Consider the following 10,814-nt stretch of genomic DNA (forward strand, 5'->3'; position numbering starts at 1 on the left):
AAACAAACACAAAAACCCACCACTGATTGAACATGGCCACATCCAGGGAAATACCAGCTCAGAGATAAGTGACAGAATTCTCTGGACTCTGTCTGCATGTGTGTGTGTATATGTCTGTCTGTCAGGGGGGTGGGAAGGAGGAAGTGGTCAGTGGTAATTGGCTTAGCAGGAATAGTGGCAACATCCATAGCTCTGATCAATAGAGCTTCCAGCTATGATGGAAATGCTCTATATTGAACTGTTCAGTATGGGAGCCACTAGCCACACATGGCTTTTGAGTATTCAAAATATGGCTAGTGCAACTGAGGAGGTGACTTTTGATTTAATGTGATTTTAATTAACTTAAATAATTACTTGCAACTACCGCTACTATATTGGGGACTAGAACTGCAGGCCCAGAACATCACACTATACCCCCACTTAAAAATGAAGAGGCTAGGAGGCATGGCCTTCTCTTTCTGCAGAGTTTACAAATCGAAGGTCTAGAAAGTGTCCATTGGCAACCATTACTGATTGCTCAAGAAACCGCAGTCACCATCCTTCTTCTTCTTCTTCTACAACAACAACAACAACAACAACAACTCTTATGCGAGGTACAGAGGTTACAGTAAGGTCAGTGTTACATCCCCCTTGTCCTCATCACTGAGCTCTCCAGAGCTGGTTCTAATCTCAACCACTTCCACACTACTCTTCTGAGGAATTCCAGCTGCTCTCTACCATTACTAGAGGCCCTAAGGAACTTGCCAGACTGTTTCAGGGTATTTATGCCTAAACAAAAGCCAAGTGGCCATATCTAATCTATTCCTCCCCATGCCTTTCTGGTCTCAAGGGGATTCTGAAAGGCTTGCCAACTCCCCTTCATTCTATCAGTAAGTGAGTGAAGATAGCCTTCACTCTATCAGTAAGACAACTACTCTTGAAGCATTCTCTGACCTCCCTGGGGGTTCCATCATTAAGTGACCCCACCCTGGAATGATTGGCAGGAACTCAAGTTACCTCTTTTGAACACACACCAGGACTTACTTCTGTGTCTCACTCATCCCCTGATTCCCTCTTCTCCCACCTGAGAAGATTTTTATTTAGTGGGTAATAAAGGGGAGAAATTACTTCTGACCAATCACCATCCTTCAAGGCCTTGGAGTTTGATATTCAAAGGTCCAAGCTTTTAAACTGTTCTCTCTGCTTTTCTCATCTACCAAAACTACATTGAGGCAGCAGATACTTTGCAAGGAAAGGACTAAAAGGTTTAAAAAATGGAGTGTATGTGGGTAACTAGAAACATATTGTATTGTTAATCCTGCAAAAATATTCAGGCACAGAGATTGAGCCTCAAAGCTTATAGGGAATCTGCAGCAAGATTTAAAGATTATTTATCTCCCATCTCAACCTCCATATAGCCCATATCTGAAAATATGGGTTTTCAACTTTTCTTGAAAGAAAAAATACATTAGAATTGAGAGCTCCTTTCGTTATCTTTCCATGTCAAGAGTCTGGCCTCGCATTTGATTTGATTTGCAGGCTGGAGCCTAACCATGTTATTTTCCTCAGGACCCATCCAGGATCACAGTCAGCTCATGCTCTCCCAAGCCAATGTGAATATTGATGTGGTGGAGTTCATTGCCAACCACTGATCTCCAACTCCTCCTGTACAGTTCTGCTCCTCACTTCCATTTCTCCAAGATCATAAGGAGCCATGCTGAGTGTCTGTGCTTCTGGGAATGAGACAAACTTAAATCACTCCCCCTTCCCTCCCATGCCCCTACTGGTTTCCAAGGACCATTTCTGTTTCTAAAGATAGCCATGTCCTATGGAAGTTGAAAGGCATCGCTGTGATCTAAGACGCTACGTGAAACCTGAATGGAGTATCACGTTCTAATATCTCCATGAGAGAAGGAACAATTAGCATTCCTTGGATAGAAGGCCATTTAGACTAGAACCAGTAGAAACGATAGATCCAGAAGAGGCCAGAAGCCAAGAGTGAAGTGCTACAACATTGAGGAAATGCACATTTTCCATTTCTTTCTTGAGTGGGTAGCTTCTTATAGAGGGAAAACCATAATTAACCCAGAGAATCAAGAAAATAGTTCAGCAGCCATTTTTTGACCACCAAGAAGTTCTGTGCTAGGCTTGTCCTCAGGGATGTGCATCTGGCAGGGAGCCTGAGGTCAAAAACAGTTAACTAGAGCACAAAGCAAAACAATGGAAAGCTCTTTAAACTGAGCATATAGAAGGGTATAATCATCAGTATACCTTTCACCCAGAAAATTCAGTGGGAGCTAAAACAACTTAAATATGTCTAACTCCTCCTTGGGGTTGTCGTTTACCCCTTAACTTCTTTAGCTAAAATTTACTGTGCACAAAATCTATAACTCTTTGTAAAGTTGGGTGCTTATTTCTCGACTTCTACATGGAAAGGTACAAGGAATGACCATTCCGATCCCAGAGAGTGCCACGTTCTCAAGAGGAAGGATGGGGAAGGAGACAGGGCAGTCAATACCCAGCAGAACCATGCATGACTCCATGCAACACGAACCAGTGGCAATTGTGATTCCTTCAGCCAGAGAAGAAAAAGAAGGATAACCCATGTCATGGAGTGCCTCCTGTATGTCACACTCTGCCTGAAGCTATTCCCATAACTTCTCATTTATTTCTCCCAACGTCCTGGGAAGTATTACTATGTCTATGTGGTAGAATAATGCGTTTGAAATATTGATGAGCTCTTCCTTTTTGTGTTTGCTTTTCTCTCTTGGCCCTTTCCTCCTTTCGGTGAGGTAGGCCATTTTGTGTTCGTTGCTTTAAGGGAGGAATGTGGTAACAGGTAGCAGAGAACAGAGCCATTTTAAAAGCCAAGGCCCTTTGGAAGTAGGGATCACTCAAGCCTGATAGTTGGGCTGAGTAATAGAAGCCACTACCTCCAACTCAAAACCATCCTGCCAACTAGAAAAATGTTCCCCAGGCTGGGAAAAGGAGTCAGAAAAGAAGTAAAAGGAGGCAGCACGGGTGTTGGGGGACCCTGTGAAAGTGGCCTTATGCCCTTATCCCTGCAATGACTCACAGTAGATGTAAAAAGCCCCAAATTCATTTCTGGGATGGGAGAGTAAGATGACTTCTGTCTGATTTGCTGGATATTGTGGCAGGGAGGCCATTCAGATCCAGAATGGGTTACAAGATGTGTCATGCAGTGGTGTGTTGGAACCAGCTAGCAAGAGCTGGTTGATAAATTATCAGGACTTTTGTGAGCTGATGGCTAAGTCATTAGTAGCTAGAAATCAGCATGATGGGAGGAGTATTTACACCCCAGAAGTTGTCAAACGCCACAGATCAGGAGTTGCTTCTTTCCATCCCCCATCCCTCAGAGCTAGTTGCTAAATATTTACCAGCACACAGCTGGAGGTAGAAACCGACTTAGGGTCAGAGAATTGCTACTTGTCCTGTCCTCCCAAAAACTGCTAAGGAGGAGAGGAGAGAGTTCCAGATGGAGTCTCCAGGTAGGAAACTGTCTCTGGCAGCTGCTTGGATAAACCACAGAGACTTGCACAGTGGGAAGACAGTTCAGTAGATGCCCAAAAGACATCAAGAAACAGTTGAGACTTGGAGTGATACTGTTTTCAAATAAGTCACCCACAACATATATACAAACCTAGGGGGAAAAATCCACAAGAAATCCCAAATGATTTGACAGTACATGTCTTACATTATGTAGAATAGGAATTCAAAGTATAAATGAAACTTACAGAAAAATAAAATTACATAAATCACACACCTGAGTTTGTGAAATTGGTGTCTGCTACATCTATTTGACAGATAAGAAATGCGAAGGTTGGAGAGGTTGTCTCACCCCAGAATCTCAGTGTCTATCTAGCTCCCTGATCTCTGCTGTTGTTACTACATTGGGGGAACCAAAGGTAGGGCCAGCAGAACTGGGGGTGAGGGAAATACCACCCAGAGCTGATTTGGGGAGCAAAGCCTAAAATTGGCACAAGCCACAAAAAAAGTAAAATCCTTCCTAAGTCCCAACCAAAATCAAGAATAAGCTCCCACACTTCTTGTCTAGTAGAAGAATAAAAACACATTAAACAGGGAGATGAAAAGGCTCCCTTTGAGCTAGTCAGGTTTTGCTAACTAATTTAGGAGCCGGGTTTAAGGGAGGGGTGGGAGGGGAGATTATTAATCCAGCTGATGACAAAGGGAATGAAAAGGCAGGAGGTCACAGAGACCAAGGAGGGGGAATGTAGCCATGGCCCCATGGGGGAGGAAGAGGTACATTCAGTGGGAACCAAGCAGTGGGCTACAGAGTCCTGTGTGTGGGGCCTGAGCATAACTGGGGTCAGCTTTCAATAAGCCTTTGAGGACAATGGATGAATGAGGTTACTATGAAAGGGCAACCATACCCATAACTTGATGGCCCAGAGGAAGAATGCACGGATAGAGCCTGAAACAGTGTGTCATCTTTCAGGGCAAGGTGTGCACTCACTCATCCACCCTGCCCTGCCTGCTTCAAAACACATGCCCTCCACTGAAATGAGCATAGTGCTCTGACCAACATCAGGACAAGGGAGTCAAGCAGAGTTTAGGGACCAGGCCCTGGAATCTTCTAAAACTAAGTAAATGGAAGAGCCTTTCCAGGGAAGCTTCTTTTTAGCAACTGCATCCTTCCACACATGGGGCAGCACCCTGGGCCTCAGCTCACCTAGGGAGAGGACCATACCCTGGCCTTTTACCTCCTGATGCCAGGGTCTGGCTAAGTCTCCCCTGAAAGCCTTGCGTCCGTGCTCTTTGGAGGGACACTTCAGCATACAGTTCCTCTAACTAAATAAAGTGCCCCAGTTATGCTGGTCATTAAGGTTATTTTTATTTATTTTTCTCAGTTTCCTGGCTTTTATTTATTTTTAAATATAATTTATTGTCAAGTTAGCTAACATACAGTGTATATAGTGTGATCTTGACTTTGGGAGTAGATTCCCATGATTCATCGCTTACATACAACACCCAGTGCTCATCCCAACAAGTGCCTTCCTCAATGTCCATCACCCATTTCCCCCCTCTCCCCTGCCCCCCATCAACCCTCAGTTTGTTCTCTGCATTTAAGAGTCTCTTATGGTTTGCCTCCCTCTCTGTTTGAAACTATTTTTTCCCCTTCCTTTCCCCCACGGTTTTCCATTAAGTTTCTCAAATTCCACATTTGAGTGAAAACGTATGATATCTGTCTTTCTCTGACTGACTTATTTCACTTAGCATAATACCCTCCAGTTCTATCTACATTGTTGCAAATGGCAAGATTTCACTCTCTCTCATTGCTAAGTAGTATTCCATTGTATATATAAACCACATCTTCTTTATCCATTCATGAGTTGATGGACATTTGGGTTCTTTCCATAATTTGAGTATTATTGATAGCATTGCTATAAATATTGGGGTACATGTGCCCCTATGAATCAGCACTCACAAGTGTATGGCCAACTAACCTTTGACAAAGCAGGAAAGAGTATCCAATGGAAAAAAAAGACAGTCTTTTTGGCAAATGATGCTGGGACAAATGGCCAGCAACATGCAGAAGAATGAAACTGAACCACTCTCTTACACCATACAAAAAATAAACTAAAATAGATGAAAGACCTAAATATGAGGCAGGAAACCATCAAAACCCTAGAGGAGAAAATAACAATTTCTTTGACCTCAGCCGCAGCAACTTCTTCCTCCACATGTCTCTGAAGGCATGAGGGTGATTTTTAAATTTTTTTTAATGTTTATTTATTTTTGAGACAGAGAGAGACAGAGCATGAATGGGGGAGGGTCAGAGAGAGAGAGGGAGACACAGAATCTGAAACAGGCTCCAGGCTCTGAGCAGTCAGCACAGAGCCCGACACGGGGCTCGAACTCACGGACCATGAGATCGTGACCTGAGCCGAAGTCGGATGCCCAACCAACTGAGCCACCCAGGTGCCCCATGAGGGTTATTTTTAGAAGGCAAAACAGTAACTCTCTCCTCATCTCCTGGATGCCAAGCTGGTATCCAGGTAAGGCTAGGAGGAGGAGTGGCGTGGGGTCTCGGCTCTGCCTTCACGGGAGCATGAAATCCATTCCAGATTGGGGGAACCAAACAATGACCCAGGTCCCTGACCCTCATCCCTTGGACCCCAGCCAGAGACTGAAGTGTTTTTGGCACCTCAGACTGCCTCTGAGCTACAGGAGGGAAAGGCAGAGGACATTCCCACTCCCATTTTCCCTTCTGCATTATAATCATTGGGTCTTCTTTCTTCACCTAGATTGTAAGTACATTGAAGGGGGGGAGGGCTCTGCCTTCTACTCTCTAGAATCCCAGTAAGTGCCCTATTAATATGTATATAGTTTGATCCCCATGTCCAGTAAGAAGTGTCAATATTCTAATTGTTCTCACTACCTTAGTACTACAGAGGAGCATGAAAATTGAAGGCAGGCAGAATGCAACAGCTTCCCCAAAAGTAAGACAGTTCACTAACGGCACATGAGATGTGATGTGTCATAGCATTTCCCAGATAGGAGGAGGAAATAAAATTGGTTATTTACCCTGGTTATTGGTTAATCACATTTGTTACTGAACATGTGGTACACAGACATGTCATTAAAGAACATTAAATCAGGGGTTCCTGGGTGGCTCAGTCAGTTAAGCACCCGACTCTTGATATCAGCTCAGGTCGTGATCTCGTGGTTGTGAGATCAAGCCCCTCGATAGGCTCCTCACTGAGCATGAAGTCTAATTGGGATTCTCTACCCCTCTGCCTCTCCCCCACTCAGTCCTATGCTCTTTTTCTCAAAATAAATATTAAAAAAAAAAAGAATGCGAAATCATACATTGGGAAATCAAATCCTCTTTCAAATTTCTTTCAATTCACCTGCTTAGGTTAAAGACAAATTCTTTATTCGGTTCTGGTGTGTCTACAACACTTTCAAACACCTGCCAATCTCTCATCTAAAGCAGCTGTCTTAGAATCAGTGCTTTTTCAGGCAACAGTGTCTAGATAAAATTAACACTGTTTGCCATACGTTTATTTTTACAGCAACCTTAGAACTTTTGCAAGAGATACAGGTTTCCTATTTCTAATGATGATAAGGTTTCACTTAAAAAAAAACTTATAAAATGGAGTCGTTTAAAGAAAACTAGTAAGAAATACCACAGATGGATTGCAAAAAAAAAAAAAGAATATTGCAAAAAATATTGCAAAAAAAAAAAAAGAATGTGAAGGTGTTGAGTGATAGCAGTTTGAGGATGTGACACAAATCATACTAGAAAGATAGAATTTGGATTCAGAAATGCCCTCGTCCTCTGCTGGTTACTGCAAGAGCCGGGAAGCCCAGTTTTCTGCCTCATCCAGGCAGGCGCTGTGTGCAGTGGGTTTGTCCTGATGGGATGAAGTGTCGTGGGCATCACAGTTAAAGCCTAAACTTCCATGAACACGGTTGTGATCTAGAGGAGAGAACCAGTTGGCTTGTGGCATTCCCCTGATGATGGATTTTGACCCAAGAGTGGGCATGTGTGACCTAATTTAGCCCAATCATGTGAAAACGAAAGACTGCTATGTCAAAAACAAAGCTAGCGGCCATTTTCTTTCTCTCTCCCAGGAATAAGAACACACATGGCCCAAATCCTCCTGGTTGCCACCTTACAATCGTGCAAGAGTTTTAGGGGGAAGGCAAAACGGAGGACACCAGCACGGAAAGATGAAGAGCCCAGGGCCTTGATAGCGTCAATGAGCATTTCATCATTCCATGCCTGGATCCTGACCCAGTTCTCCACAACTTGTTACGGGAGATGATGCCTTTCCTTACTGATCAAGCCAGCTGGAGCTGGGGTTTCTCTTGCCTGCAGATCAAAGTCCCTACTGATTCCAAACACTCTGAGGAGTCCCAGAGGAGCTGGATACCCTACATGATGCCAGTTAATGATCCAGAGGTGGGAGAAAAAAGCAGATGGCAATCTGTGACTTTCTTCACACCATTCTGCAGCAATTTCTGCCATTCTGCTCCCAAATCTTAACTCTCCTTTTGGAAGAACACTGCCAAAGAGGTTGGGGCATTCAAGTAACCCAAAGGGATGGGGACAGACCTGCCTGGGAAGATAGGTCCTAATCCACCAGTACCACCACAGACTTTCATGGAACTTCTTCATTTAAGGCTCACATTTGCCTTTAAATTCTGCTTGGACCTCACAGAGTTCTCTTCCTCCACCATCTTGCAGCAGTGAGTAGCTTCCCCTTCCCTTTGCAGTCAATCTTTGTTGTCTAAAGCATCTAGAAGTGCCATCAATCTGCCCCTCATCCTTCAGACTAAATCGTCTCTGTCTTTTCTCTTAAATATTGTTTTCTAACTTTTTAACCATTATTTGATTCCAGTCCAGATCCTCAAGCAGTCCTCTGCAGTTAAAACTCTTTCCATTGAACGTGGTGACAGAGAGTCCTGAAAGAGCCTGGGCATTTGAAATCCCCTGATAAGCAAACACTGAGGGCCCACAGGACACTGTTACCCAACAGAGAAGAAACTCAGTGAAGCTCACCATTTTCTGTCACGTTGGCTGTTCTTGTAAGGCTGGGTCTAGCCTATAGTCAGGAAACCTCTGCTCTCAGTTAAGCTCTTGCACCAGCTAGCTAGCCATGAGTGATCTTGAGCAAGTAACGTTCCCTACACAGGTCTTAGTTTCCTCCTAAACTTTGTGATTTCGTGGCAAAAGTGGAAAGTGATCATCAGGTCCTAGACTGAATCAGGGATCATTCTGGGGATACAGACCAAGGGGAGGCAAGCAGGGAAATCCAAGAGTAGGATTTCATTTGAAGTTTATTCCTTCCTGCATCTCAGTGACCTCACCTTCAGGCTGTTCCCTCAGACTCCAGCCAGGTTTATCCTCCTCCTTTTCCAGAGAAGGAACTGTGGGGACCATGCAAGAGATTTTCCCTTTGCTATCTCAGCGGGATGTGCTTGCACATGCAATAGACCTTAGGACTCCCTTTAGATGCATAATAAAATAGGCTTCTAGGAGGGGGACTCACTCAGCTGCGGGGAGCAGTCCTACATTGAAGGGAATGAGGAGCAGTGACTTTTGGCTGACAGTTGTGCTTGCTACAGGTCACAAGCTACCACATATTTCCAAACAAGATCCCCTGGATTCACTGTGTACTGGCCTCACTTAACCCTCACAGCAGATCTACCAGGGAGATGTCAGCTTACATGCCCATACCTGTGGCACCAGCAGCTGTAAAATATTGAAATACTTCTATGACAGTTGTAGTAAAGAGCCTCTCCCTTTGGCTCCCTGAGCACTTTGCCCCCAGCTTCCTGGGTCCCAGCAAATAAAAACTGTAACTTGGCATTAATCAGAGATTCCAGATTCCAGAGCTTAAAACATGTGTTGTTGTTAGTATCTGGCTGTTGCTGAATATTTTGAATATTGTCTTTGATGCATAGTGCATGTAATGCATAGATTAATAGATCAGGGGTCTACCACAAAATTTGGGTGCTACCCCCTAAGAGCAATGATAAATAAAATATGGTATATACCCATCCTACTCAGTCAAAAAAAGGAATGAAGTGCTGTTACATGCTACAACACAGATGAACCTTGAGAACATTATGCCAAGTGAAAAAAGCTAGACACAAAAGGTACATTAGAATTCCATTTACATGAAATATCAAGAATAGTAAAATCTATAGAGACAAAAAAGTAGGAGGCTGCTAGGGGCTGGGAGGAATGGGGTTTCTTTTTGGGGTAATGAAAATGTTCAAAAGTTGATTTTGGTAATCAATGTAAAACTCTGAATATACTAAAAGTCACTGAATTGTGTATTCTAAGTGGATGAATTGTAGGATATGTGAATTAAAACAGTTTTAAAAGCTATAGGATACAACCTCCATAAATCTTTACTAAATTTAAAATTATACATACATGCACACATATACACCATTGCATTATTATGTATGCTATAACACAAATACAGAAACTAGACTTTTATAGGCTGAGATGAAAAATAGAAATTTCGTATATATATCCTTTTTTTATCCATTTATAGATGGCCATGTGGCCTGCTTTCATAATTTGGCCATTGTAAATAATGCTGCTATAAACAGGGGTGCGTGTATCCTTTTGAATTAGTGTTTTTATATGTGTGTAATTTAAGAAACAAAACAGATAAGCAAAGGAAAGAGAGAGAGAGAGAGAAGCCAAGAAACAGACTCGACTGTAGAGAACAAACTGCTGGTTACCAGAGAGGAAGGGGGTGGGCAGATGGGAGAAATAGGGGATGGGGATTAAAGAGGGCACTTGTCGTGATGAGCCCTGGGTGGTGTATGAAACTGCTGAATTGCCTTTTGTGCACCTGAAGCTAATGAAACACTACACCAACTATACTGGAATAAAAATAAATATAAATTTTAATATTTTTTATCTGTGACCCAGTATATGGCTTTTGGAAACCCCTGCTCTAGAAGAAGAAGCTGAGGCTCCCCAAGTTTGCAGGGTCTTTCTTCTTCCTAGCACAGCAGGCAGATTCCAGGGTTTCCCAGAGGCTGAGGAAGATTAGGAGCAGCTATTGTTTTTTGTTTGTTTCGTTTGGTTTTTGTTTTTTTGGGGGTTTTTTTGGGTTTCTTTTTGGGGTTTTTTTGAGGCTCACAATGCATTCAAAAACAAAGAAATGTCAAAACGATGTTAAAATACCAAGAAATATTTTAATTGTTTACACTTGAAAAATAAAGCCTTTCTGACATGAAAAAAAAAAAAAACAGAATGTAATACAACCGTGCTATTCACAAGATAATTAGATCTTTTTAGAAAAAATTAATTCTGAGCA

Source organism: Prionailurus viverrinus, chromosome B3, assembly GCF_022837055.1.
Source record: "Prionailurus viverrinus isolate Anna chromosome B3, UM_Priviv_1.0, whole genome shotgun sequence".
Taxonomy (NCBI): Eukaryota; Metazoa; Chordata; class Mammalia; order Carnivora; family Felidae; genus Prionailurus; species Prionailurus viverrinus.